The sequence below is a fragment of the Nothobranchius furzeri genome, chromosome 7 (genome assembly GCF_043380555.1).
Source record: "Nothobranchius furzeri strain GRZ-AD chromosome 7, NfurGRZ-RIMD1, whole genome shotgun sequence".
In the NCBI taxonomy this organism is placed as follows: domain Eukaryota; kingdom Metazoa; phylum Chordata; class Actinopteri; order Cyprinodontiformes; family Nothobranchiidae; genus Nothobranchius; species Nothobranchius furzeri.
Genome location: NC_091747.1, coordinates 58,338,743 through 58,354,391, shown reverse-complemented (window position 1 = coordinate 58,354,391; position 15,649 = coordinate 58,338,743).

The following is a 15,649-nucleotide window of genomic DNA, read 5'->3' as shown; positions in this document are numbered from 1 at the left end:
ATCAACTGTGCTCCCCTGGGATGGCTTGATTGTTTCCATCTGTGTTACCCATGATCTAAACTCCATGCGGCCAGAGTCTGAGTGCAGGATAATAAACAAACTTGTTGCAAACCATGGCAGATGCAGCAAGTCTCAGTCAAGTCAAGTGAAGCCTGATTTATACTTACTCTGTCTGCATGGGCACGGAGACACGCAACACCATTATGCATCGTGACAGAGCTCTCCGCGGGCTTGCAGACTTTTTAACTATCCATCGAAAGTGATGGAGAGTGCAAGCTTGTGATTGGTCAGAACATCACTTCCTTTAAAGTCGTCAACAGCACCGTCCTTGCCCCCTCAAAAAATAGAAAGATATGTTTATTCACCCGTGACTGAAAGTGTACAAAGATATGGTGCAAGCATTTTATTCATGCACGGGAATGACAATAAACGTGGGTTTAGAGGTGCTGATCGCAGAGGTGGAGGAGAATGAGCGACAAATTTGTTCATGCAAAAGTCTCTGAAATGCATTAAAACAATGTAAACACAATGGTAAATACACTTTCATGGATCTCATACATGACTGTAATGGTGGCAGGATACCCCAGAAAAGCGTCACGCCCTCTGTTGTTCTGGTGGGGATTTGCCTCACAACGCTCCCCAGGTGAAGGAGATGTCCGAAGGGAAAACATCTTCATCAATGTGTGTGTGTGACTCCACACTCGAGCTGATGGAGAAATATAAGTCCAGTCAAAGTTATGTCAATTCAAGTCACATTTAACTGTCTTTATATCACTCCTGTTTATTTAAACGCTTTAAATAAATGTTCGTTATCAGCATCATTCTATGTATTGGCTGAATCCTTGATTCTGATTCATCTGTTTGATTCTGATTCATCTGTTCCTGACACAGATAAGTTTTCCTGAACATGAGTGCTACGAGGGGCAGACCCGCTGGGGAAACGAACAGATCTGATGCCCTGGGTCCACTGTCCAAACGGGGGTCAGAAGCAGCAGCAGGATTTCTCTCTTCCTCCTTCACCAGAAGGCAGAAACGAAAAGGAGGAAGATTGTTTTGAGCAGGTGAACGGTCCTCAGTCGTATCGTTTTGTGTTTTTTGTGAGTTGCCCTAAAATGCCAAAATACTGGCTCCATGTGTATACAGCACTATGAGACACTCATGCACGCAGCTTTTCAGTAAAAAGACTAGATTTGGGGGTAACTTGCTCTTTAACGTGCAAGGCTAATCCAGTGTACACCTGAAGGTGTAGGAGCTATTTGACCATTAAAGAGGGGAGAAGTTGCTCACAGTAAAAGGAGACATGGAGCTTGTTTCTGGTCACTGAAAACAAAATAAGCTGCAGAACTCAAAAGGAAAAGCAGAACCCACTAAAGAAAATGCATCCAAGTCAGACAGGAAGTTCATTTGCATCTGAATGAAGGACCAGATTCAAACAGGGATTCTTTGGGTTTCCACAAAGAACCAGTTAAATAAAAAGTGTTGATATTCTGTTCAGGTCCCCGAGTTAGGGTTCTGCAGGAAAAATCAGGTCTGAAGACATAAGAACTCTATTAGTCTTTCATGGTCTATGTTGAGCCCTTTTAGTATGTTTTTTGTTAATAAAAATACGAAGGCTTTTAAGTAAAAATTAAAATCTAAATCTGAGACCATGGTCTTGATTTGGAAAAGGGTAGAATGCCTTCTCCGGGTCAGGGATGAGGTCCTGCCCCAAGTGGAGGAGTTTAAGTATCTCGGGGTCTTGTTCACGGGTGAAGGAAAACTGGAGCGTGAGATCGATAGGCGGATTGGTGCTGCATCTGCAGTGATGCGGGCGTTGTACCGGTCTGTTATGGTGAAGAGAGAGCTGAGTCAGAAGGCGAAGCTCTCGATTTACCGCTCGATCTACGTTCCTACCCTCACCTATGGTCATGAGGTTCAGGTAGTGTAGCGTCATGAATGTCCTGTTTTTGACCTAAAGGTCATGATCTGCTGCATCTGCTCGAGCAGAGACATAAAGTCTCTGAGACAGGCCTAATCTACATGAGATAGTGGCCAAGGTCTTTCATGCACTCTGCTCATCTGAACTGCATCACCTCTGTTACAGCTCAAGACAAAGACGAAGAACTCTCTTGATAAATACATAATTAAACAACGTTTGTTATTGCCAATAATAATGTGAGCCCAATGTTCAATCAATATGTGAAATGACGATGTTAGTACTTGATATTATAATCCTGTGATCAGTAGTATTTTACAAGTTATTATAATCCTGGACATTTGCACTAGACACTGATGTCACAGAGTAATGCTAAAGTCACACGACACATTTCCTTTTGTCTGATCCAATCAGAACCTTCGTTTCTGGCTAGGCGTGGTTATCTGTGGTGTTTGTATAAACCCTCTTTTGCATGTCAAATTCTGATTCGCCAGTAAACCAAAATATGACAATTATAAAAACTATTCCACGCCACCTTTTCTTTAGTTCAAAGTGTTCTAGAGAAGTCTTGGACCGGCCATCCGGACTTCCTCTTCATCCAAAAGAACCTCAGACAAGCTGGATAAAACCTGTTGCAAGTTACACCTGACCGCAACGGTTCCTTCAGAATAAAAGCTGAACCTCACGACCCCTTCAGGGTCTCGCTGACGCCAATGATAACCTGTCGTGACCTGGAAGCATTCCAAGACTAGATTGGTCGGCACTGCTGCTTTATATCGGCATCGGTTCCAAGGAGGGTCCAAGAGGACCTCGATATTCTGGATCTGATCGGAGGATTCCTCTGGGTTACGTAGACCGACAGATGGCATTTCATGTGTGTTATAAATCTCCAACTAAAGTTTAGAGCGAAACATTCACTCCCACTCAGAACTAAATGCTTCTCCGGATCCGCTGGTTCTGATAGCCACATTCCACACACACACCGTCATCTCACGTCTTACTCCACCTTAGTCCACCAGTACACCGAGTGTTAAAGTTAGTCTTGTTTAAGTTGTGTAGAAATAAATTTCTTAACTATTATAAACCTGACTCTCTCTCCTTCCTTGGAGTTAATACAAAGTGCCGCTTAATCCCTGCAATAAAAAGTTCTGATCTTCTGGTTAAAATATTCAAGGATCCATCAGCTGGATATTTCATATTTCTATGGAATCTCACATTTTATGGTTCATAAGTAAGATGTAAACTACCCATCGTTACAACCGAAAGAACGAGATCACGGATACAAGCAGCCGAAATGAGTTTTCTCCGAAGAGTGGCTGGACTCTCCCTTAGAGATAGGGTGAGAAGCTCGGGCTACTGCCCCCGCGACCCGACTCCAGATAAGCGGATGAAGATGGATGGATGGATGGATGGATAAAATCTAACTGGTTAAATAAAATTCAAATTTAAAATTTTAACTGGAAGCTCCATTTTCTTCAAAACTCAGTTAATTTATTAAATTTAGATATTTGCATTAAGGTGAACATGCATCAGATGTGAAAAGCTCCACAGTGCATTTTCATGTCCTCACTTGAAACAAGACTATCAGAACTCTGCTGCAGGCTTCTTTTGTGCTTCAAGTCATTTTTGCAAGAATGCACCTTAAACAGCCTGCAAGTTTCAAAATTGTTTTATTTAGAGGAGTCTCACCATATTTGGTGTGGAGAGAATCCCTAGCAGCTGTTATTTCTAGTAGTACACTTGCCATCTCCCCTTTGTGTTACTGATGAAATTCTTGGACCTGGGTGCCAAACGAGAGCCGGTTCCTGCTGTCTTCTGGGATTTTGTTGGAGACTTTTGTAGGAAACGGCAGCAAAATGCTCTTTTAGCTTCTGGGTTACTTTTACACGATTGTCAAACAGATGGTCACCCTCGGCTCTATGGAGGACTGATGCTGCCAAAATTGACAATAAATAAATGAAGAAATATAAACATAAAAAGATAATAAAATAATTTATTTTTACATTCATTTATTTCTTTTTAGTGTTTGTATTGTTATTAACCTATTATTGAGGTAATGATAACTTAATGTTATATCATTAATATTTGTATTCAAAAATGTCTATATTTTTAACAGTTTTGGATTTCTGTGCATGTTTAGAAATAAATAGGGATTAAAATCCTCTTGGTGGGTTGACCTGCCAGTTAAAGGGTTAAGAGATAAAATCCAGTGTTTGCTTGACCCAAATTTGTCTTCATGTATTTAAATCCACTCTTCCTTTCCACCAAAACATTCAGAATTATTAATAACCCTTCTATAAATGTATGAATATCTTATTTGGAGCTTCAACATGTTTTTGATGAGCTCCTAAATGTGCAGAACACAAGTCTCTGGAGCAGTTTATGAGCATAAAACTGGTAAAGGAAGCCAAATGAACGGGTTGAGCTTGTAGAACGATGGACTGGAGCTGGATCTAATCTGTGTGTTAAAATGAACGTGCTTCATATAGTCAGCCTCCAGCTTACTGGAGAGGACACATGACAGACGGTTTATCCACAGAGACACATTTTCTCCACTCTCTCTCTCTCTCTCTCTCTCTCTCTCTCTCTCTCTCTCTCTCTCTCTCTCTCTGTGTGTGAGTGTGTGTGTGTGTGTGTGTGTGTGTGTGGTGATTGGTGAAGCATGTACAAAGTGATCAACACATTTTTGGAGTCTCCCAAATTCAGAGCTATCTATCAGGTGATCTGGGTGAGACCACAGAACTTTCAAGGCCTTAATGCACTCTCCATTCCTCGAATCTCCTCCGCACATCTGAGCAGTGGGGATGTAAGTGTGCACACTGGATGCTACGTGCTGTCTCGGCTGCAAGGGGGATGGATGCCAGCCCCCCCCCCCCCCCCCCCCCCCAGCCCCCCCACCCACCCACCACTGGACTCATATTGGTACTGTCTGAGTTTGTGCTTTAGTGTTTTGAGGTGTTTTGTTCCTGCAAGCCATCTCTACACCCCACATGGAGCAGAGTAGGGGTGCATGTTTTTTTTCTCCCTCATTGCTCCCCACATTCAAATAACCCCCTTTTTCCTCATTTGCAAAATGGGAGCATATGGTGGCATGCCCACAGTTAAGCACTTCCTGTATATGTATTCCTTTCATTGTTGTCTGATCTGGAAGTGGCTGTACTGTAGCTCCTCCGTCTTCTACACATCTTTGGGGGCATATATGTGGCCCCTCACGCTCGATATTGAACGCTCCTATAGGGAAGCCTTACATATACAAGCGTGTGTATGCGCACAGGTGCTCACATGGTGCTCTCATGAGTACGGACTTGGGCATTTTCAACACAGGACTTAACCCTCCCACTGTCCAAATGGGTGTGACCCCGCGAGGAAAGCTGACCATTGAGCAGGGTTGATGGTTTATCCCTTGGGTCCATGTGGCAGAGGTGAGCACCACCTCACCCCTGCCACATGGACCTCAAGGGATAAACCATCAACCCTGCTCAATGGTCAACTTTCCTCGCGGGGTCACACCCATTTGGATAGTGGGAGGGTTATGGCTGTGGTTGGCACTCAATGCACTGTGATTTATTATCGTGATTGTTCAGCAAAACAATGTTGATTTTATATTTCCTCGTGTGTTTTTTTTTGTTTGTTTTTCTCTTTCTGCAGGTCTAGAAGCAGACCCTTGTTCATCACTCACTGCGTTTACATGCAGCCAGTAACCCTTTTAAAGCCCGAATATTCACAATAACCCGGTTCCGCAGGTCCATGTAAACACCGCCAAAAACCCAGATATGCTCATAACCGGGCTTTTAAAAACCCGGCTACTACACCTGGGGTAACCCTTTTCTAACCCGAATGTTTGGTCGTGTAAACGCATACCGGGATATCCCCATCAAAGCGTGTGTTCTGCGCATGCTCTGTTCGCAAGGAATCTTGGTCTTTTGAGTAGCGAGATGTCTTGTATGCGCCAGAACACCGGAAGTAAACAACAAGTTGGGAGCAACATGGTGAGTCACAGTAAGAGCTGCTGGTGGGTCAATACCAGCACTAAAGCGCAAACAAACGCGGTTGCTGTCTCTTCCGAACTGGGAAACATGTTGTTGTTTTCACGGATACCGGAACAAGAAGAACCGGAAATGACGCATATTGCATCTGGACGTAGTCCATACGTCCTGACGCTACCCCAACGTCCGCATTTAAATCGGGTTATGCAAGTTAGAGGTAACTCTTTCTATTTATGCTTGTAAACGGGTTATTCTGGTCAAGTCAGAAACCCGAATCCCGACCTTAACCCGATCATAACCCGGATATTGGCTGCATGTAAACTTAGTCACTGACTGTTTATTTCAGTAGAACCTCCCCCCCTTTTCCTTTTGTCTCTTCCTTTCTCTTTCACTTTTGTCTCTGTGTCTGGTTGGAATTAAAAAGCATCCAAAACAATAACAATAAAGTTTTAAGTATCAGGCGTGACATTAAAGAAGCAGCTTTGATGCTCCACCTGAGAGTGAAGGCTTGTCACCAGCATCCAGACATTAATTATGTTTGCTTCACAGCCAGACAGGACATGGAAAAAAAAAAAAAGGAAATGGCTGTACTGAAGGTGCATCTCGTACTGGTGCAGGTTCAGTGACAAACTTCTATTCTATTCTATTCTATTCTATTCTATTCTATTCTATTCTATTCTATTCTATTCTATTCTATTACAATAACAACACAGTCAACTTTCTAGATATTGAACTAAAATTGGGTGTTGTAGTAGCTGAGATGCAATCACAACACTTGCCTAAAGAGCTTCTGTTTCTTGTTAAAACCGAATCGCCAGTCCACCACATTGTCTCAATAAACCCGTTATCTTCCCCATGTTTCTTTTTATTCCCCTGTTTTGTTAAGTTATGTAATAAATTACTACTAAACACAAATAATACTAAAATTTTACTTTATGGAGTGACTTCATCAGACTGATATGTGATGTGGCAAAACTTTAGATTGATGACACGGATCAGGAGGGAATTTGTCCCCATTGTTGAAACAAGATGCACTAATTATCTTTGAAGTGGAAAACTCATTTAAGCTTCAATCTGCATGTAAAGATGACTCAGGAAATACACACACACACACACACGCACGCACGCACGCACGCGCACACACACTTCTGTCACGGTCAGCATCATCCTGATGCTAACATGACAACATGTCAGCTGATTTGGCGTCCAGACTAATGAAGCAGTAATCACTGTAGCTTTGTTTTTGTATTGCAGCCTGTTAATAACCCACAACTTTATTTTAATTAATATGTTAGGATCAATAACATAGCATAATTCTCAAACATAGACAAGCCGAAAGATTTTACGGATAAATTAGACTCTGGATGAAAAATTATGTGAAAATGAAAAAGTTAATTCAAGATGAAATGCCTCATATTTAACTTTTTTAAGACAAAATCTGCTGCTTTCATTTAATTACTGGTGTGCCTTGCAAGTTAATTGTAAACACAAGCTGGAAGTTTTAGATATGACTTATTTCCAGTTGTTTCCATGTATCAACAGCTGTTGATCTTATGAGTATGTCCATGAACATCTGGAAATTGTGTGCATGCAACTACTCAGATTAGATAAGGTTGCAAGGTTGAATCCCAGCTGCAGCCTTTCTGTGTGGAGTTGGCATGTTGTCCTTGCGTGTGTGTTCCCTTTGACTGACAAAAAAATAAAAAAATAAAAAATAATGCATGTTAGCTTAATTGGAGAGAACAATTTGTCTAGGTCTCTCTCTCTCTCTCTCTCTCTCTCTCTCTGTGTGTGTGTGTGTGTGTGTGTGTGTGTGTGTGTGTGTGTGTGTGTGCAACTGGCTTGTTTGTGTCCCTGTGATGCACTGAAGAACTGTCCGGGGTGTCCCCCACCTCTCACCCAATCACTGCAGGAGATATGCACCAGCAACCCATGATCCTTCTAAGGAGAAGCAGTTTTGACTGACTGTAGTCACTGTCATCAAATACGATAACAAGGCTTGTTTTAGCAACTTTTCTGGAAGAAAAAAATGTTTTTTGTTGCAATCTGCAGCTTCACCACTGGAGGTCACGACATCCTGCACATTGAACCCATCTCTTCAAGTGGAGCATGCAAACAACGAAGTTCTCATGCAACCATGATCTTAGCTAAATAATTAATTTCCTGCACACTGGAAGCACAATTAAAGAAAAATACGGACACTTCATGATGCAATTCGGAGTGAAAATTTTGAATTTGTCTCGCCAGTGACATACAAACAAATGACTCGTCTGTATTTCCAGAACAGATAACACCCAGTTCTGAGCTGCTCTTCCACCTGGGAAATCCAGCTTATTATAGCGATGGCTGCGTATTTCATAAGCAGTCAACGTGCTGAACAAAGGCAAGGCTTATTATAGCCCTATGTGTGAAACACTTTGTTCAGGAAATTGAAAATTAAAATCTCATTAAATACGTCGGCTGCATATTGGCCACCGTCAGTGTTTGAGAAGCTTTGGATTAATGTCAGTGTGCATCATATTAAGATTACAAGATCTGCTTTCCAGGGACAGACGGAACAACCGTGACACAGCAGAGTATGAGACAAATGGTGACTCAGCTTGTTTCTACAGGTTTTTTTTACGATTACAGAAAGAACTGTGCGTGTGCTGAAAGGGATTAAACTTTTAACTAATCCTCAGGTGAAAATCAGAACTAAATTAACCGAATAAAAACAAATGCAGACCTTTGTTCATTCAAGCAAAATCCCCAGCAGAGGAACGTAATCGGTGTGAGCCGCGCATGTCTGCAGGGTTTTGCTGTGACCCAAAATATTATCTCACCAAACACTCATTCAGCTCGTTGGCTGTAAGAAGCAGTTGACCCTTATTTATTTAAAAAAATTCTGTTCCGTTGCTGAGAAAAAATAAACCTCGCCTGCTCTTTTTGTTGTTTTAAATTTAACTGGATTTATTCTGCTACGATGGAATTATAAAAAAAAATTAGGCTATTAAATCAAAATGTTTGGAAATTAGTATTTAGAGAAAACAGATGAGGTCCCTTGTGATGGTGCTTTGGCTGTAAAGCCACTGAGAAGGAAAGATAAATAAACGAAGACAGGGAGAGAATGAAACGTCAAGGAAAAATCTAAATATTATCCCAGAAAAAAGTTAAAATGTTGAGAAAAAGCAAATAACAAAATAAAAACTGTGGAAACAAGTCATTTTATTGAATTTCAGTTTACATAGTGAAACTCAAAGGACTTCCTTTAATCTTTCACACACACATCAACATGTAGTTGCAGTCCTTTTAGTGGACGCTGCTTGAATCAGCCGAAACAATGCAGCTTAAATTCTGGAAACTTTCATTTTCTGTCTAGTTTAGGTGAACATTGTGGTGCCCTTTTTGAAAAATCATGTTTTAGACTTTTATCTGAAAAAAGCACCAAGCAACAGGCTGCATGGTGGTGCAGTTGCACTGTTGTCTGAGGTCGCAGGTTCAAATTCCAGCTGCAAACTTTCTGTGAGGAGTTAGCATGTTCTCCCCATTCATGGATGGGCTTACTCTGGATGCTCTGATTTGAGGCCAGAAACACGCGTGTCTGGATTGATAGATGCTCTAAATTCCTGAGTGTGGTTGTATGTCCAGGGTGTCACCGGCTGTCATGGTCTGTGTCTGCGTCGCCCTCGTGTGTCTCCTTGTGTTCTCCATCCCTCTCTAGGTTCTCCTTATGTGTCTCCTTGCGTCCTCATGTGTCCTTGTCTGCATCTTCCTCATGTGTCCCCTGATCTGCAACCATGGACGTAATTTTCACTTTAGAAGTGGGGGGGTCAAAACTTGACTTTGGAAAAAGTGGAGGGGACATGTCCCCCCTGTCTCCCCCCCCCCCCCCCCCCCCCCCCCAAAATTACGTCAATGTCTGCAACCCCTCTAGGTTTTCCCCCTCCCCAGGTATCCCCCCAGGTCCGTCGCTCCCGTGGTCTCACTTAGTCAAACCTCTGTAGTTTTTCTTTCTGTAGTTTTTTCCTATAGGTTCAGCTTTTCATTTATTAGTCTCTTTTAGTGTGTTCCCACCGGTTCTTTAGTTCTCCTTCCTCCTTATATCATTAGTTATTTATCTTGCTCTTGTCTTTAGGTTTTGTCTTTATTCTTAGGTCATGTTATTTTCCTCTCCCTGATTGGTTAATTGTTTTCACTAGGCTTCTCTCCCCACACACCTGCAGCTCATCTCCCTCTCATCCTGCCCCAGTGTATATAACCCTGTCTGCGTCTCAGGCCCTGTCCACACGTAGCCGGGGATCTGCCAAAACGTAGATATTTTTCTACGTTTTGGCCTGTCATCCACACGAAAACGGCGTTTTTTCACACGAAAACGGATCTTTTTAAAAACTCCGGCTAAAGTGAAGATCTGCGTTTTCTCCGTTTTGGGTGTCTGCGTGTGGACAGACAAAACCAGAGTTTTAAGGTCCGCAACGTCACTTTCCGCGACAGAAAAATGCTGACATCACGTGTGCGACCTGTGTTTACACTAGCCGACAGCATGGATGCCCTCAGAGCTGCGCTCGCTTTATCAATTGACCAAGCGCTTTTTGCTCGTTTGTTTTTGCAAGTGGAATTACTGCTCCTTGCGGAAGACCACAGACGAAGGGCGAGGTTAAGAACGGGGGAAGTACTGCCACCTACAGGTCTGGCATGTCCGTAACAACGTATTTATCCGGGTACGTGTGGACAGAGTTTTTTTTTAAACGAGGTGGTGTGGATGCAAGTTTTTGGAGGGGCGGATATTCGTTTTAAAAAAAAACCCCGGCTACGTGTGGACTAGGCCTCAGTGTGTGGTTGGTTCATTGTTTTGGGTCAACCTCGTCTTGTCCCATCCCGTCCTGTCCTCCTCTCTTGCTTTTAGTATCTCTAGGTCTCTTGTGTTTTTGGATTCTCTAGGTTTAGTTAACAGGATTTTTGGATTTTGTTTTTTGGCGCCCTGCATTCTCTGGATTTACTCCTTAATAAAGGATTTTTACATTTCTTCCATCTCCTGCCTCGTTTATCTGGTTCTGCATCTTGGGTCCTAACCTCTCTCCAAAACCACCTAATGTCACCTGCCTCTCGCCCAATGAGCTCCCTGCTTTTAGTACGTCCAAATTGTTCATAGATCAGAGTAAAATGTTCTAAACAGCTAACTTTCTGAAATCAGCCAGTGAGTGGAAAGTCAGCCAAAGTTGAATAAAACACCTTAAAGATCTTCAGAATGAGTCAGGCTGCATAACCGCCATAGCTCGTACTTAGTCCCAGACCTTGATAGCAATCACCTCGTCCTTTCCCTCACTGTGTTTGTACTTCAAATGAACGACGTATTTAGTGTTTGCTTTGCAGACACACAGGCCCGTATCTGTTCACAAGCCACCAGATAAACCGCTCGTAATTATTGTGACAACAGAGGCGCAGGTCAGAGAAAAGTCAGGCATCAAGCTAAATATTACAGAACAAAACATGAGACTAAAACATGTGATTAACTAAAGTGAATCTCTGTTTCTGTCACTGATGAGAAGGAGCTCCATGCAGTTGGTGCCTAAACTAAAGGAAACTGATAAAACAGTGAAATCAGGTCAACATTCCCCCGGTCATGGCAGCTCAATCAGCTTCCTGATGCCTCTTTGTATCGCAGACTGTTAATTAACCACAATCATCATTATCTGCATGGAGATCCGGGCACATCATCAGAGCGGCACAGAGGAAGCTAACAGCTCTGCAGTTACACAACCCTCGGCAACGCGACCCGGCTGAAGCCGTCCCAGTGTTTGGAGAACCGAGGGCTGCAGAGGGATCTTTGTGGATTGACTCACAGCCCAGCTTAACTTCTGGCGATGAGGTTGCATGTTACTCTTATTTATAAGCTGGACTAGATGGAACTGTTTTTCTAATATCTGTAAATGTCTTTTGGAGGTTGTTGGTGCCGAAAACACAAAATAATCACACTCAGATACAAGTTGGGTTGTCATGGGTGGTAATAGTTTTTACTTAGATGGAAGTGCAGACTCAAAGGTGGAGAGATACAAAATATTTCTAAAATTGGTAGAGCAATCAATGGTAAAGGTTCTAATATTCCATGAGTTTTCCTTATCTGCTAAGATGGCAGTCCAGGAATGATCCTTTAAGGGAAAACTCTTCATACATTGGGTCCAGTCCTCACCAGATTTAGATTATGACACCAATAAAACATGATCTACAATAATCTCCTTAAACTTGGGAGATTAACTCAGGAATCTCGTTATCTAGAAAAACTCAAATTAGAGCCACTGCTCCACCTCAGCTGTTTCCCGCTGGGATCTTTTACCTCATACCTGACTTTGGATAAGCAGAAGAAAAGATCTAAAAATGTACTCTCATTTTATTTCAGTCAATAATTCAAACATGAGACTTTTCCTCATTAGTCTGAACACCTTGTTGTTCTATAGATCTAGAATCAAAAACCTGTTTCAGTCTGTCATCCGAATGAGTCTTATTATACCAGAGGATGAAGCCTTTTGATCAAACATGATCATTGAGCCAAAAGGGACATGAATGAGATCCTTTGTGGATCCTGTGGCGCTCCAACAATAATCCCTTTATTTTAGTTTCTAAACAGAAGTGTTTGCTCATTAAAACGCTCGATAATCTACTGAGAATTACCAGGAACTGCATCTGAGGAGACAGAATCTGGACCTAGACTCACCAGATCATCTCTATAGAGCATCTTCTCGTCTAAAACTGGATTTTTAATAATCAGGATTAACACAACATATGCCAAGCTTATAAAATTATAAAAAGAAGTGATGTTATCGATCTAATCATCAAAAACTCAGGTTCTTAGCTTTTGCAAACAATTTTGTTGAGATTGTTAAAAATAAACAGTATTTATATGCAAAAACATGTATAAAAAATGATTAAATGTGCTTTTTTTCCTTCCAGTAAAACTTGAAATGAACATAAATGATCAGAATTCTGAAGCAGACATTTTATTTCTAAGCAGAAATGATAAACCTGTAGGATGTACAGCTTCTTTATTTAGACGGGTTTTATTTGGTTCGGATTGGTTTTACTGATTAACTTTGTTTTGGTCGTGAGCACCAAGATAGGCCTGTAAAATATTAACATTTATGCATTTATCTGAGACCAAATGAGGAGGATTTCAGGGCCTCAGAGAAGAGGCGTGGATGTGTGTTCCTTATGAGTTTAATTTAAACTTTAACAGCAGCAGTGCAGTCCAGACTGTAAATTAAAAGTTGTGCAAGAAAAAACTTCTGCAATGTTCCGCAGATTGCACGCGTTACTACATTCTCTCAAAGCGCCAAGAACGTTGCTTCATTAACAGCCTTTGGATTTCTACAGCATCTCTTAAGTAATACTGTTGCTTTAAAGATGAAATGTGATCATCAGAGGCTTCCGGTTGTTTGTCATTTAGAAATATCTGTGGCTCAGCTTTTAATCTGCACCCAAAACCAGAATGACCATACAGCATCAAACGCCCTTTATAAGAGCTCAATATTCAATAAATAGCCATGAAAACATCACGTGTCATGCCCATCTCAGGGGTAACTGGGTGAGCGGCGAGGTACAGCCTGGTCAAGTCAGTTATGAATTATTGATTGTTGGTCTTGTGGGATTTATAATTGTTCTTGTCTGTCTCCTGCACTTCCTGTCATCTCACCAGGCCACAGTACAGCCTCGTTATGGCCACTTTTAGTCACGGTTTTTTCAAAAACTTTAACATATCAAACATCTGAAGGGTTAATTTGCAAAAACAGATGACTAATTATGCATACATTTTCTCAAAATGCCTCTTTTACTATTAATTGCAGGTTATATTAATCAAAAGAGAGTTTGTATGAAAAATGTCTTTATCTGCTTTTGCAAATGAACTCTTCGATTTCCTTTCATAAAATGTATGTTCTAATCAAGACGTACCTCCAGATTATAGTTAAACACATTCAAATGGAAAAATAAAAAACAGCTGAAGGAACCAGTTACTTCAAGATGTGAGAATTTTATAGTTTTGATGGATATACATTAAAAAACTCTAATTAACACGCATCTTATGAAATGCACTTTAATCTGACATTTGAGGCCAAATCAAGTTAATGTTAATTCATTTAGTACATTTAAACCAACCAACCAACCAACCAACCAACCAATAAACCAACTAACCAACCAACCAACCAATAAACCGACCAACCAATAAACCGACCAACCAATCAACCAACCAACCAACCAACCAACCAACCAACCAAACAAGTTTTTTCATGCACCATTGTCCACACCTATGAAGGTGTTCCAAACCACTGAACACGGTATGAAACAATATGCGAGCAACCAACAATAAAAACATGAAACACCAGTACAGTAACATGAACCATCATGAAGCAAAAGCTAACGAGTGAAAGGTAAATCCTTTACAATGTTCATTATGTCGTCGTCGTCGTCGTCTTCCTCCGCTTATCCGGGTCCGGGTCGCGGGGGCAGCATCCCAACTTGGGAGCTCCAGACCGTCCCCACCTCCTCCAGCTCCTCCGGCAAGACCCCAAGGCGTTCCCGGACCAGATTGGAGATGTAACCTCTCCAACGTGTCCTGGGTCGACCCGGGAGCCTCCTGCCGGCAGGACATGCCCAAAACACCTCCCCAGGGAGGCGTCCAGGAGGCATCCTGACCAGATGCCCAAACCACCTCAACTGACTCCTTTTGATCAGGAGGAGCAGCAGTTCTACTCCGAGTCCCTCCCGAATGTCCGAGCTCCTCACCCTATCTCTAAGGCTGAGCCCGGCCACCCTACGGAGGAAACTCATTTCGGCCGCTTGCATCCACGATCTCGTTCTTTCGGTCATTACCCAAAGCTCATGACCATAGGTGAGGATTGGGACGTAGATCGACCGGTAAATCGAGAGCCTGGCTTTCTGGCTCAGCTCCCTCTTCACCACGACAGATCGGCTCAGCGTCCGCATCACTGCAGACGCCGAACCAATCCGCCTGTCGATCTCCCGATCCCTCCTACCCTCACTCGTGAACAAGACCCCGAGATACTTAAACTCCTCCACTTGAGGTAGGACCTCTCTCCCGACCCGGAGTTGGCAAGCCACCCTTTTCTTACTTCTAGTGAGAGAGAGTGGGTAGGATTTTTGAAGTTTGGACAATTTAAGTTAATTGGTCATATTGGTTTGGTTCGTCTTTTGGACTTACCTTGGTTAAATACCAGTTGGGGTTGTGCCCTGTTGGACTCTCGGTTTCCCTTTTTTTAATGTAGAAGAGCTATTTAGGATTTTTGGTGTTTTAACAATTTCAGCTACTTCAGTAATTTTAGTTTGGTTTGTCTCTCAGTACCCTTTGTTTGTTACTCGGTGGTGTTTTTGCCCTTTTGAATTTTCAGTCCCCTTTTAAACAAAGGAAAGTTATTTTAGGATTTATAGTGTTTGGACATCTTCAGTTAATTAATCTTAGCTTGGTTAATTTCTAGGTAAGGGTTTTGTCCCCTTTTTTTTGGTTTTTCTTTTCTTTTTAATAAACCTTTGAAAAGACAAGGACACTTTGAGTTGGTATTGCTTTGTCAAGCCTTTTCCTCCCCCTTTAGGGTGACCTTACGTTAAACTCGTCCTTTTTATGTTGCCCCCTCCTCACCTTCCTAGCTGAGCCCACAGAGGGGTGTAACATAAATGGTTCATTATGTCCTCTTTTTAGATATTAAACGAGCTTCTTTTTGCTTGCACCTTCATGTCCGAAGCAAACAGAACCTCGTTTTTAATA